The following is a 12,669-nucleotide window of genomic DNA, read 5'->3' on the forward strand; positions in this document are numbered from 1 at the left end:
TCGCCTCTTACTGATGTCTATTGCGGACCTGTTTGCTTTACCACTGCTCCCGCTGAACCCAAGGGCTTCAAGGAGGCCAGTGGTGCCTAAATCGACCGCTGGATAGACGTCTTCACATTCTAATAAAATATGCTCCGTCGTTTCCCTAGCTTTACCGCAGCAAGCACATGCTTCTTCTTCCTTCGTATATCTCGCTTTATAGGTGCGTGTTCTATAAGGCATACCGATCTCACTTCGAAAAGTAATGAGCTTCTCTTTGAGCTATCATAAATTGTTTCTTTCCTAATTTCGTTTTTTTCCTCTTAAGTAGTTACTCATGGCAGGTTTCTCTTCCACTGCCGCCACCCATCAGATTATTTCAGCCTCTCTGACTTTCCGCTTGACGTTCTTTGTTGTTGTGTTGCCTGCCCTACAGGCCACATACTTGCTGGTAAGCTTCCTAGTTCTTTTCCTCCACTGTGAATCAATGTTTTTCCTGTACAGATACCTTAACACTCTCCCAGCCCATTTACTTTCTTCCACATTCCTCAGTCGTTCTTCATACAAAATTTTACTGCGAGCTTCCCTCACTTCAAAACTAGTCCAGCCCATATCACCCTGCACAGCTTCATTTGTAGTCTTCCCGTGAGCGCCCAATGCGAGGCGACCCACTGACCTTTGGTTCCCGTCGAGTCCTGATTGTACCCCTGATTTAAAGCAAACAACCGCATTTCCAAAAGTAAGTCCTGGAACCATTACCCCTTTCCACATACCTCGGAGGACCTCGTACCTATTGTATCCCCATAGCGCTCTGTGCTTCATTATGGCTGCATTTCTCTTCCCCTTGACTGTTATGGTTTTTTCCTGTGTTTCCATATATCCGTTGCCTTCGTTTATCCATATACCAAGGTATTTATATTCTGTTGCCCGAGGTATTTCTTGGCCCTGTATCTCCACTGTCTGTTCACTGTTTTCATTGAATACAATAACACCTGATTTTCTAACACTAAATTTCAAACCTAAATTGTTGCCTTCCTGTCCACAGATAATAGCCAGACGTTGCAAATCACTTTGCTTGTTTGCGAGCAACACAATGTCGTCCGCATAAAATACGGCATACGGAACCTTCTTCTGCCATCACTCAAGTTTCCCGACCACATCCTGTCGCCGTCGCATTCCAATTGTGGTGCTCAGGGGCGCGTCTACCACGTTGCCGGACCCGTCGGATAGGTTGGGGACCCCCACCTCACGCGCCGCACGTCAAGCTATTGTCTCCCCCCCTGCTTGACTCTTCCCGAAAGTGCAACGGGAGGCTGGCCCGGTGCCAGGTAGTTGATCTCGGTCCCGAGCAAAGCTGTTTTGCAGCTTTTAAAAGTCGTTCGAGAACAACCCGTCTCCTGCAGCTGAGCGCTTGCTGGCAAGGAGGCAATGCCGGTGGCAAGTCACCCATCGGGCAGTGGAGCCCTTGTAGCGACCCCATGGGCCGAATGTGACGGCACTTGCACGGCCGCCTACCATTGGAGGAAAATGACAACACCTGAGCTGGCTCAAAGATTGGCCGAAAATGACGTGACCCCGAGAGACCGAAGGGGTTAAAAGCGAGAGACAGGTAGAAGAGACGTTCGTTCATTCATTCATTCATTCATTCATTCATTCATTCATTCATTCATTCATTCATTCATTCATTCATTCATTCTTCTTGCCACTGGCCGCAGCGTCCGATTTGCTGCCGGCCATCGATGACTTTATCACTGTTCATTACTTTGCGTTATTGTAAATAATGTAAATAGACCTTCAGTTCTCAATATCCTCCTCAACGTCGGCCAACTCCCGCACTCAACGGCAAGATCTAGTACCGTGTTATTGTGCATAGTGTGAACTTCTCTCTTCCTACCGGGCTCAGTCTGGTTAACCTCCCTGAATTTCCAGTATGGCTTCTCTCTCTCTCTTGCTGTAAATAGACAAAAAGTCATTAAATCTAGCGACATCGCTAAAATATCAACATTGATTAAATACCGGTAAATTATAGAAAGCAAGTGTGATTTTATGTTTTCACAGATGGTTAGGTTAGGCAGCCCCAACAAACACGGGATGGTGTTGATCTACATCTGTCATCTGCTACAGCACGTGGCGGCGATGCCTGAAAGACAATCCTAGCTGCCGAAGCAGAGCATACGTAATAAAGAAATCGTACTATGTGGGCGTAATTCTGAGAGAAAACTTGGCGTCAGCGTGTGTGTGTGTCTAGGTGGAGGGGCGCAAATGGCCTACTTTTCCCTTTTCTTCTGACTGTGCGGTAGGGGGAGGGGCACGCCTCCCACCGCCACCGGTATATACGCCTATGACAAGCACGATGTCAGGCACGGTGTAAGGGTTGGGGTCCGGCATGAAATAGATGGTAGCTGGCCCATGCCGTCGTCCAACTCATCCACGCTGAGGACGTTGTTGAAGGGAGAGACTTGTTCTGTCCGAGAACGATGAATATGGGATTTATTTACTGTATCTACATGAGAACGTTACAGTTCATCAGTCTAGCATGACTGAAAGAGAATGCACACTGAACAGCCGACAACGGCTGCTTAAATACTCTGTCCTTCCTAGATCCCTAGGTGAGGGAAAACGGCCGTTAAACCTTCGACCAATGCCAAGCGTCCAAAGTCATCGTAGCCGACCCACCTTTGAGGGGTGGGTTTACACACTCACTTCTGCGCAGGTTTCACTGACCATATCAAGGTGAAAGGGTTTTCGCAGACATGGGCTTGCCCTGAGCAGGCGCCTCTTGGTCCCAGAGTTGACCCCGCAAACAGTGGCCGCCGCGTCTGTCCATTGACTGACGACTTCTAAGACCCGTGAGACGGCGCCGCAAAACACCTCTTTCCAGGATTTCCCCCGCTCCAAACAAACCGTGACGGTGACGGCGAATCCACTAACAATACTTGGTCTGCCGACTGCGTCTAGTCATCCCGGCGCCGCTCGCTTGGGGACGCGGCGTATTGTCGTCCTTACAAAGCGAGTTGCCGCAGCAGACATGCCGGCGCCAACGGGTTGTTGACGAGGCGCATTCTTGTTTTCACAAAACGAGTCATCGCAGTGGGCCGGGCAGAGTTCGACGGTCGCTTCCCCGAAGTTCGCCAGCCCCCGCAGGCTGATCGTAACAACGCGCAGGCAACATATCTCACTCGATGATCACAGCACTCGCTGTCAAAATGCTGGCGTGATGAAGAGCGCTGGCATCGAGAAGCGAACGCTTCATGTTGCATTTGTTTCACTGCGAAAACATCTTTCACGGCCAAATAAATGAAACAGTCTTGAAAGTACTGGTAACCTCAATTGCACTATTGATGTTCCAAGTGTGACAGAAAGAGTAGCCCGAATCAATCAATGTAGCTGTTGAAGAGGCCAGACCCCCCCCCCCCCCCCATTACCAGGGCTTCAAGTGGCTTTCTGTTGCTTTCTTTCAGCGGCTTTCTTTTTTACTTCTTCGAGCCCTCCCTGGCCACAACAACAGCTGGGAGAGTACGGTCCAGATAACACAGCGGGACAAAACGCATTCCTGCACACACGACGCCTTTTCCTCGGTGCAAGACCTGTTAAGAATGGCGAGCTGTAATGCAAGATTGCCACCCAGTTACGACCGGGGAACAAGACACGCAGCCCCCACTCTCCGTCGCTTCAGCTAGGATGCGTTCGATGAAGCGGGCTTTGTGCTGACACCGCCGCCATCCTCCAGCCCCATCGCCGTTGTGACGGAACGAGTTCGGCGGGCGAACTATTGTGCCCGAGCTCCCCAGCGCGGACCTGATCTGCTACGCGCGAGCGAGCTGCCGCGGGAAAGCCGTTTTTTGTTGCTTCCCACGCGCCTTCCTGGACGCAAGACAACGAGCTACCCACCATGGCTCCGAGCTTCCCGGAACGGCGCCCCTCTGACGTCGGCGCCGGACATCGGAATGTGTGTGCCTATGTGTGCGTAAACTCTTCTGCGGGTCGGCTGCAAGTTGACAATGAGTAAACGAACGTTCGCGTCACCTTGTATCGCGGGAGGACCGAGTGTTTAAAAACTGCTGTGGTGCGAATGCTGGACACACTCCTCTCGTGCAGTCATGTTGGACTGACACTCTTTTTCTCAAGCAGTCATGTTAGACCAGCTGATTTAAATACTGTAAATAAACCCATATTCCTCGTTCTCGATGAGACGCAGTTCTTCCCTTCATCAACGTCCTCAGCGTGGATAAGTTGGACGACGGCATGGGCCAGCTACCTTCGAATTCATGCCGGACTCCAATCTTGACAAAGGATCACGAGCGATGGGATTGAGCCCCCAATCCTGACAGACCTACGAGGCAGCAAACGCATTAGCACACACCACCATAACTAAACCGCCGTTGTGCCCCGAAAGCATGACCACTAGAGCGAAAAAAAAAATAGCGCGTGACTTCTTCCACACTTATCTCCTAGGGTACACTCCAAGAAACGTTTGCACCCTTTGGGGTGTATATCTGCCACACAACGATAATCGTCATCTGCCTTGATGCGTTTCTTTTCTTGAAAACGCCGCGCCCGCAACTTTCCTGTCGGGAATGCTATGTCATGCTGATAATGCGCATGCCGTTCGTTAGTGGAAAGTACCGGGCTCGCAGCGTTAAAGAAAGGAAACGCATCAAGGCAGAGAGAGAGAGAGAGAGAGAAGGGAAGAAGGAAAGGCAGGGAGGTTAACCAGACTGAGTCCAGTTTGCTACCCTACACGTGGGGAGGGGAATGGAGAAAGAGATAGATAGATAGAGAGAGAGATAGATAGATAGATAGATAGAGAGAGATTAGGTGTAGGATGTCTATAGTCGGGCATTCAAGTCTGTTGCCTTCAGGTAGTGAAAAAGAGCTCGAACTGCTTTTTGCGCTAATGAACTGTGAGGCCAGGCTCCCAAGATCTTCGCTTCCATAAATGGCCTGTCATCCAATCTATTCAAGGCACACTGGAGAGTCTCACGTTGATTATCGAAGCGAGAACAGTGGCACAGAAGGTGACTGATGGTCTCTTCACACTTGCACTTAGCGCACATTGGTGAATTCGCCATTCCAATACGATAGCTGTAGGAGTTGGTGAATGCTACTCCTACCCACAGCCGACACAGCAGTGTTGCGTCACGTCGTGGAAGATTCGCTGGTAATTTAAGTTTCAATGATGGGTCGAGGCTGTATAAACGACAGTTAGAGTTCTGTGGTGTATGCCAGTAACTTAACGTGATGTACGAGCGAAACTACGAAGCTCTCTTGCAGCGTCGACTCTCGATAAAGGTACGAGGAGTGTCGGTGAGCCAGCCTGGGCACGTCGGGCAGCGTCATCGGCGAGGTGATTACCAACGATGCCACAATGTCACGGCAGCCACTGAAATATGATATCATGTCCTCGTTCAGAAGCGCAATGGCAGGTTTCGTTGATTTGTGACACCAGCTGTTCATAATTGCAACGTCGTAAACTTCGCAAGCTGTGGAGGGCTGCTTTCGAGTCACAGAATATTGCCCATTTGTTGGGCGGTTCTTTTTCAATATATTCGACAGCAGCGCGAAGAGCGGCCAGTTCGGAACCTGTAGATGTCGTTACATGTGAAGTCTTAAACTTGATGACGACCGATTGAGATGATAGAACAACGGCGCCCGTAGAATTTTCCGAGACGGAACCATCCGTGTAAACATGGATTCGGTTAGCGTATGAACGATGCAAAAGTTCCAATGTGATCTGCTTGAGAGCCGCGGTGGTCAGGCTAGCTTTCTTCACTATTCCTGGAACAGCAAGGTACACAGGAGGCTTTCTCAAGCACCACATAGGGGATGGCGTTCTTGTAGCGGGTGAGTGTCTCAAAGACAAAGAGTGCCGGTTAGCCGCAATGGATCTGGAGAACGCTGCCAATTGGGTCTTTCCTCAGGCAAGCGAGCGAGATGGTGGTCAGGCACTCTGGATATATGGCGAACATACGCCCGGAGTGCGTCGATAGCTATATAGGTCAATATTGGGTGGTCTCCCGCGGTGGCAATTGTTGCCACAGTTGAAGCATTTCGAGGTAGCCCCAGACATGTTCGAAGGGCTTGGCCTTGAATGCTCTGTAGGACATGGATGTTAGTTTTGTTAGCATTGGACAGCACTGGTGTGCTGTATCGCAAGTATCCTAGGAAGAGCGTCCTGTATAGTTGAAGCATAGATGCCACGGATGTGCCCCACGTTTTAGCGACAAGAAACCTTAGTATATGGGAGATAGAAGTAAGCCTCTTCTTCAAGTATGAGATGTGGGGGCTCCATGAAAGGTCTCTGTCTATAATAACGCCTAGGAATCGGTGAGTTTTTGCGTAGGAAATTGGTTGGTGGTCAATAGAAATGGGGTACCAGGTCATGGGTTTGTGGGTAAAAGCGACTAAGGCGCACTTCTCGGTCGAAATGCTGAGGCCTTGAGCACGCAGGTACGATGTTAGGGTCACTGCTTTTTGGAGCCGTGTACGCACCTGGAGACGCGTAACTGCCGAGGCCCATATGCATATGTCGTCAGCATATATGGAACAGTTTACTGTATGTGGTAGAACGTCGGCAAGTCCAAGGATTGCAAGGTTAAACAAAGTGGGGCTAAGAACCCCACCCTGAGGGACGCCACGGCAAGTGTAATGGTCAGCGGTTCGGCCATCTGCACTGTGCACAAAGAAGGATCAAGGCAGCTGATGATTATCGTTGTGTGACAGATATACACCCCAAAGAGTGTAAACTGCTCTTAGAATGTAGGGTTTCTCCTCAGTTTTTTCCTTCCCCCATGCGTTTTCCAGACAGCTCGAGACGCGTTCCGTACTTGACCTCGAAGCTGTCTCGGCTGTCTCCTTAGCTGTCTACGTAGATTGTCTCCGACTCTCAAACTAAAGGTATTGCTCAAGCCACGGCCGAACTCGACTCACTCGCTCCTCCGCGCGCGGAGGAGAGAGTCGAGTCGGGCCGTGCTCAAACCTAGCTCAGCCTAAAGCCCCCCCATCCACGCACCACCGCCGCAGCTCAGCCTGCTGCCATCTGGCACCGGGGCTAAAGTCCCTAGATATTTTTTGAAATCTAGGGACTTAACCAGGGCTAGCTAGGACACTCGGGCCACATTCACTGATAACAGTACGTGGCCGCTTAGATTGAATCGACAGTAATGCAGGCTGCTAGAAAACCTCTGGGCCTAGGGAATTGACAGCTTGATCACTTGCGAACGTTAACGTTCACCCTCTCGTGTCTTGTCACACTGGAATCTGAAGTCAAAGGCCGTTGGTTTAAATTGTAGTCGCGTTCGCGCGTATTCTCCCGTAACTTTTTTCTCTTTTATCATTTCTTTTAAATCCCATGTAGACAAAGTACAGACACGGACTTGATTAAATCTTTATTATGCAACATCACAGTTGAATATTCAAACAATGTAAAAGATACAGAAAGCCGAAAATAAAACATTTTTCGCCGATGTCCCACGTTGGTATTAGCCGCGAACAGGCGCTATGAAAATCGTAGGTCGGAAACATTGAGAACGCCTCTGGTAGCTTGGGCTTGGCCGTAGAGGTGTTCTGTGGCTTGGCTTGGGAGGCTTGGTATTCGACGTGGAAATTGCCTTTGTGAGTGCCGTAGGTTCAACGGTTTTATTCCTATGTTTTTATCACCAAGCATGATCTATGTCTACTCATCCCGCTGCATAGGTGGATGAGTCGTGCCAGAGTGCATAGTTTGGCGTCTAGAGATAGTAGCGTCCTCGCGCTGGTCGTCAGCTAGCCGGTGTCGCACGAACAGGCTTCACGTGCGCGGTTTGTGCATAATGTGTAATAAGATGTTGCCACCTCTTTGTATTTATTTTTATTGTCTCCTTTTTGCGTCAGTCATAGAACGACGTTGCTGTGGTTGACAATAATGCAATACTGTTGGCAATAATGTTCACCGCTTTACGTTAGGCTTCTATTCGCCGCTGGTCTGGCAGATCGTCCCTGTAGCGTCGATGTGGCGCGATATCTGCGCACGCTGTGATACATCGACACGACAAAAATAACCAGGAAATCAGCCTTTTCTATTTGTTAGCCGAGTAATATGCAGCTGACTTGCGTGCGTTATTTTGCTACTGAAATTCCTCATAAGGTAGCACGAGTTCATGTGCTGTCTTGTTGTGGTCCTACACCGGCTGCGCTTGGATCGATCGGCTGTTGCTGCTGCATCAGTGCAGCATAGGGGAGCCTGAGGTTGCTCGCGGTGATAGTTTGTGTTTGTCATTTTCGTGCTCGTGATCTGTTAAAGAAACGTGATTTCACGGTGTAGTAGTAGGTGCCTGGATTCTGCAGCGCTTGCGAGTTGGGTACTCTGATGTTAAGGCAGTCATTCATCAGTGATGTGGAGTGCGCGCACTTGGTTGTGTGCTTTTTTTGTGCAAATTTTCTTGGTATTGGTGACTTCGCTGTCAAACTTTTCTCGTTGCTGTCCATGGAAGAAACGATAAAGGAACAGAAATAAGCCTAGCGACTTGACTTTCTGTGGCTTTGCAATATGCAATGACACCAACTTTAACCTTAGGTGCCCATATTTTTAATGAAGCTGGCAATACCTTTGAGCGTCTTTGCATTTCCGCTTCTTATTTATTTTTGCACATATATATTTGGAGAGACTGGCTTTTCATTGTTGCCTTCGAAACGCACTAAATTGAAATATACGGTGCATAAATATTGTACAAGCTGCAAATTATGAGTGTTGTATACACAACTCCTGTACTATGCTAACTATACATATTTTGTCTTAGTGCATTTGTTGCGCACGCTGCATTGGAGCATTGGCTAAGGCTTTCTGCTGAGCATCTACTGAAGTTCGTGCATGCCATTGTAACTCATTGATGGGTTGAAATTTTGCTGCATCTTAGAAAGTGCCATCAGGGGCTGCTTGCATGGAGCTTTTTACTTGCGGGTACACTTGCCACTTGGCAAGAACGCTTTGCTGAAGTGACTAAATAGCTGCACAGTACGTGGCCAGGTTGAAGGAGTGACACTTGTGCGAATTTTCTCTGACCATTGCTCTTGATGCCACTTACTGTCTCTTGCGCCAAGCTTTTTTGTCCAAGTGTATATTTACCTGAGGATAAAATGCCTCATGCTAGCAGCCCCTGGTTTATACTCATTTCCCTAATATGCTCTCTGTTGAGCCCTGGGGGCTGGGGCTTTGGTATGTTTATTCAGTGATGTGACTACACAGATTCATAACATCATGTAGGTTTGAATTATTGCTGTGTGCCTTGAATAGGTTGAATGTGGTTAAGGATATCTTAATATGCAACAAATTGCATTGGGAAAATGAAGAAAACAAGTGTTCAGACAACATGGTTGATGAATTACGATTTTCTTAATAAAAATTCAGAGATATCTTGAGCATAATGGAACACAAAATGAAAAGCAAAGACTGTTAATGTAGATCGAGAGTTGTAACAGTTTAGGAATATGATGCCAGTGCATATGCAGCATGGTGCAGTACCATTGCATGCACGTGCTCACAGTCTAGGTATAGGCATGGTGGGTTGTTGCTGGATCCAGACCTTGAGTTTAGCCGCCATGCCCCTGCATTTGGAACATGGATCAGTGATCTTGCTGCAGTTCCATAGCAGGTGACAAAACACTTGGTTGGGCATCCATTTTGCATGCACAGCATGCAAAATGGATGCCTAATCAGCGTTTCCACATCCTTTCAGTGTTTCAGGCATTCAAACAAGCGCTAATCGGAGGTGGAGGCATGTTGATGTGGGCACCATCTTGGCTATGTTATGCTTGCCAATGAGGCAGGGCATTCAGAGCTAATGTTGCACCAGTATAGGAATTATGCACTAAAACTTGGCACCCTCCTGGAGTTCATGTGGCAATGGGTCCGGGTCACTTGGTATCTGTTCCACCAAATATTCCTTAGTGGCACATGTATGGGTAGAAACTTTCGCATGGGCTCCAAGCAAGGGATCAAAGGATAGTGAAAGACTGGCACTGTCGTTGCTAATGTATGTGGTAGCTATAGTCTTGCTCTCTGCCTCATGTGCACCTCGATTCATGGGATTTCACAATCTTCAGGCACCCAGAATAAACACATGATGGTGCCAGTGTCTGTTGACAACAGTTGACATTCATGTTTGATTCAGTGGTTCAGATGGCTCTTCAACCTTAGCAGAAAGCAGACCATAGCTCCTGTACCATCATGAGGCTGTTGGTGAAAGCATGCAGAAGTACAGAACACCTATAATACTTAAGAGAGGGGAAACTGTACCTTCCACAGTGCGACAGAAATAAGAGTAATAGTGGCGTCGTGAACTGCAGGATACGACCGATTGATGGCTCTGTCAAAATCACAACTAATGTCATTATCATTATGTAATGAGCAATATGGCTGCTGCTGTAGTGGCTGGTGGGGCTGGTCGCGCTGCTCACTTGCTGGTTTTGAGTGTTTCGTTACCGCTGTTGGGGTGGTATTCATATGTACGGTACTCTAACATGATTACAGATATCTTTATTATGTTGCCAGGTAACCAATACGCCTTGGCTGGCAAAAAAACACTTTAAACAAGTAACCTTACATTGCTTATTGTCAGTGGTGAATGAAGCAGTACATGCCAATGATTTTCGTACAGGTCAAGTGGACTTAATGCAGTCAGTCACTGAGTTATACAGAAACACAGATAGCCATTTATTTAATGTAATTGAAAGCTGAAATCGAGCGAATTTTTCCTGTTGTGTTCGGCGTGCCGCTTAAAGCAGGGAGAACAAAGCTTCAGGCAACAATATTTATGCTGGGCTACCCTCATACTGTAGTTGTGTACAGTGCTACTTGATGTGTTTTGCACTATACGTATATTGTCTGCATTAAATGATTTGAGCTAGATTAAAAAAAAAAGAAATTGTAATCGGCAAAGATGTAGTGTTGGCAAGATAAGCTCAAGCAGCAAAGTTCCTTTCTTTTTATAACACATTGGCGAGACTTACATAGTGTAGGAAAAAAAAAAAAACATTATGCAAAGTTTGTCAGCACATATTGTCTGATCTTGGTATTTCTGCTGCACATTTAGTGTTCAGGTGCGGCAGTAAAGGCTTTGACACAAATAGATTATTCATAGGAAAGTAAGGAATGTTATGGAGACAACATTGCTTACAAGGATATCTGCAAAGATTGTGTGAATAAACAAGGGCACTAAATAAACATAGAAGCAAACCCAGTTAGCTCACAAATCCTTGGAAATTACAATTTACAGTTTCATGTTGAAAGAAAATTAAATCTGTGTTTAGGTGTTCAAACAAGGCAAAGAAGTTGCAAGGAGATGAACATTTCAGTTGAGTAATAGAGGTGAGCATGGGAAGCCTCAGCCTGGAGCCAACATTTCAACAAGCAAACGTGTGAGGGCCTTGACGAAGATAAGTTCCCATGCTGAGACTTCCCTTGCTAGTTCACCATTGATTGGCTGAATGTTAAGCCGAACTTGCTATTCTGCAAGTATATTTCACAACATTTTTGGGAACACACTGTGCTCAGGTTTGTCATCTGCTTCTTGAAGAGAAAGAAAAATTCCTTTTAGTGATTTGTCATGTTTGTAAAATGTGGTGTAGGCCGGTTGTGTGAGCTTGCCTTTTCTAGCATATCATAATGTGCAGAGCTAGCCTAGTTATTGATTTGATGCTAACTGTTCATGAACTATGTAAGAGTGACTGCCAGAGCTTCAGTTACCATGAATTGTCATATCCTCAAAATGGCATTGAGCGCTTGTGGTCGTTCTAAAATTTTTTGCGTTTTCATGTAATAAATTATCGTTGTGAAAGAGCACATGATAGTTGGTAGCATTGGCTGCCAAGCTAATGCCACCAACTGCGCTAATGCCACCAACGTAGAAAGTAGGAGCTTGCTACGTTGTTTCTGTTCTGGTCATTGGGGCTGTAATGACTAGAAAAGAAACAAGTCTGGACTCTGCATGTTACTTTTCCATTTGTCATAAAATGGCCTTAAAAGCAAGTAAGCTTGTATGTCAAATTTTAGCATTCCCGCGCGGTATGACACAAAACTGTAGACTGCTGCTTTTCTGACAGGGATCACATCTCTCTATCTGGTAAGCTTGCAAACATTTCATGGCGAGGCACATAGCTCGAGAGGACCTGTTTTCATTATGATGACCATTGAGCTTCTTATGGCTTGGCATGGGCAGCTTGTAGACGGATAATCTCTCTTTTGTCCGTCTTCTTGAAAAGAGATGATGAAGCCATGACAAATATGCAAGCAAAAAATGGTGAAACAAAAGTTCAGTAAATGAACAAATCATGGTTCTTAGGCAGTGGCGTCGCCAGAAATTTCGTACGGGGGTTGCTTATGACAGCTCGGCCTCCTCCTTATAGAATTTGTCGAGGGATCAAATACACGAATAACTGCACTGCCATTACCAAAGATGCTGCACACTTTCAAGACAAATAAAATCTATATTTTCTCATAAAAGAATATACTCGTATATTCCAAAAATTGTGCCAGAAATAACTGATATCAAGGGTTCCATGCTTTTTTGTTTGTTTAATATGTAAAGAAAATATCACTTGAACTTTACAACCATACCAGTTCGAAACCAGCAAAGCAGTGCGTGCAGCTGATATGAAAAATGTACCCGCCGTGGTTGCTTAGTGGTTATGGTGTTGCGCTGCTAAGCACAAGGC

General features: G+C 46.8%; 1 protein-coding gene across 3 annotated transcripts in view; it reads left to right on the forward strand.

The window, feature by feature from the left end:
* Positions 1-7,483: 7,483 nt before the first annotated feature.
* LOC135916572 (cell division cycle and apoptosis regulator protein 1-like) overlaps positions 7,484-12,669 on the forward strand; it is a 236,534-nt gene continuing 231,348 nt past the window's right edge. For 2 of the 3 annotated variants that reach the window (XM_065450003.1, XM_065450005.1), the window contains exon 1: positions 7,484-7,593. The gene's annotated coding sequence lies outside the window, so the exon portion shown is untranslated. Of the gene's footprint in view, positions 7,603-12,669 lie in introns of all 3 variants that reach the window. The other variant, XM_065450004.1, reaches the window with a different exon arrangement.

This window comes from Dermacentor albipictus, chromosome 1 (genome assembly GCF_038994185.2).
Source record: "Dermacentor albipictus isolate Rhodes 1998 colony chromosome 1, USDA_Dalb.pri_finalv2, whole genome shotgun sequence".
Lineage (NCBI taxonomy): Eukaryota > Metazoa > Arthropoda > Arachnida > Ixodida > Ixodidae > Dermacentor > Dermacentor albipictus.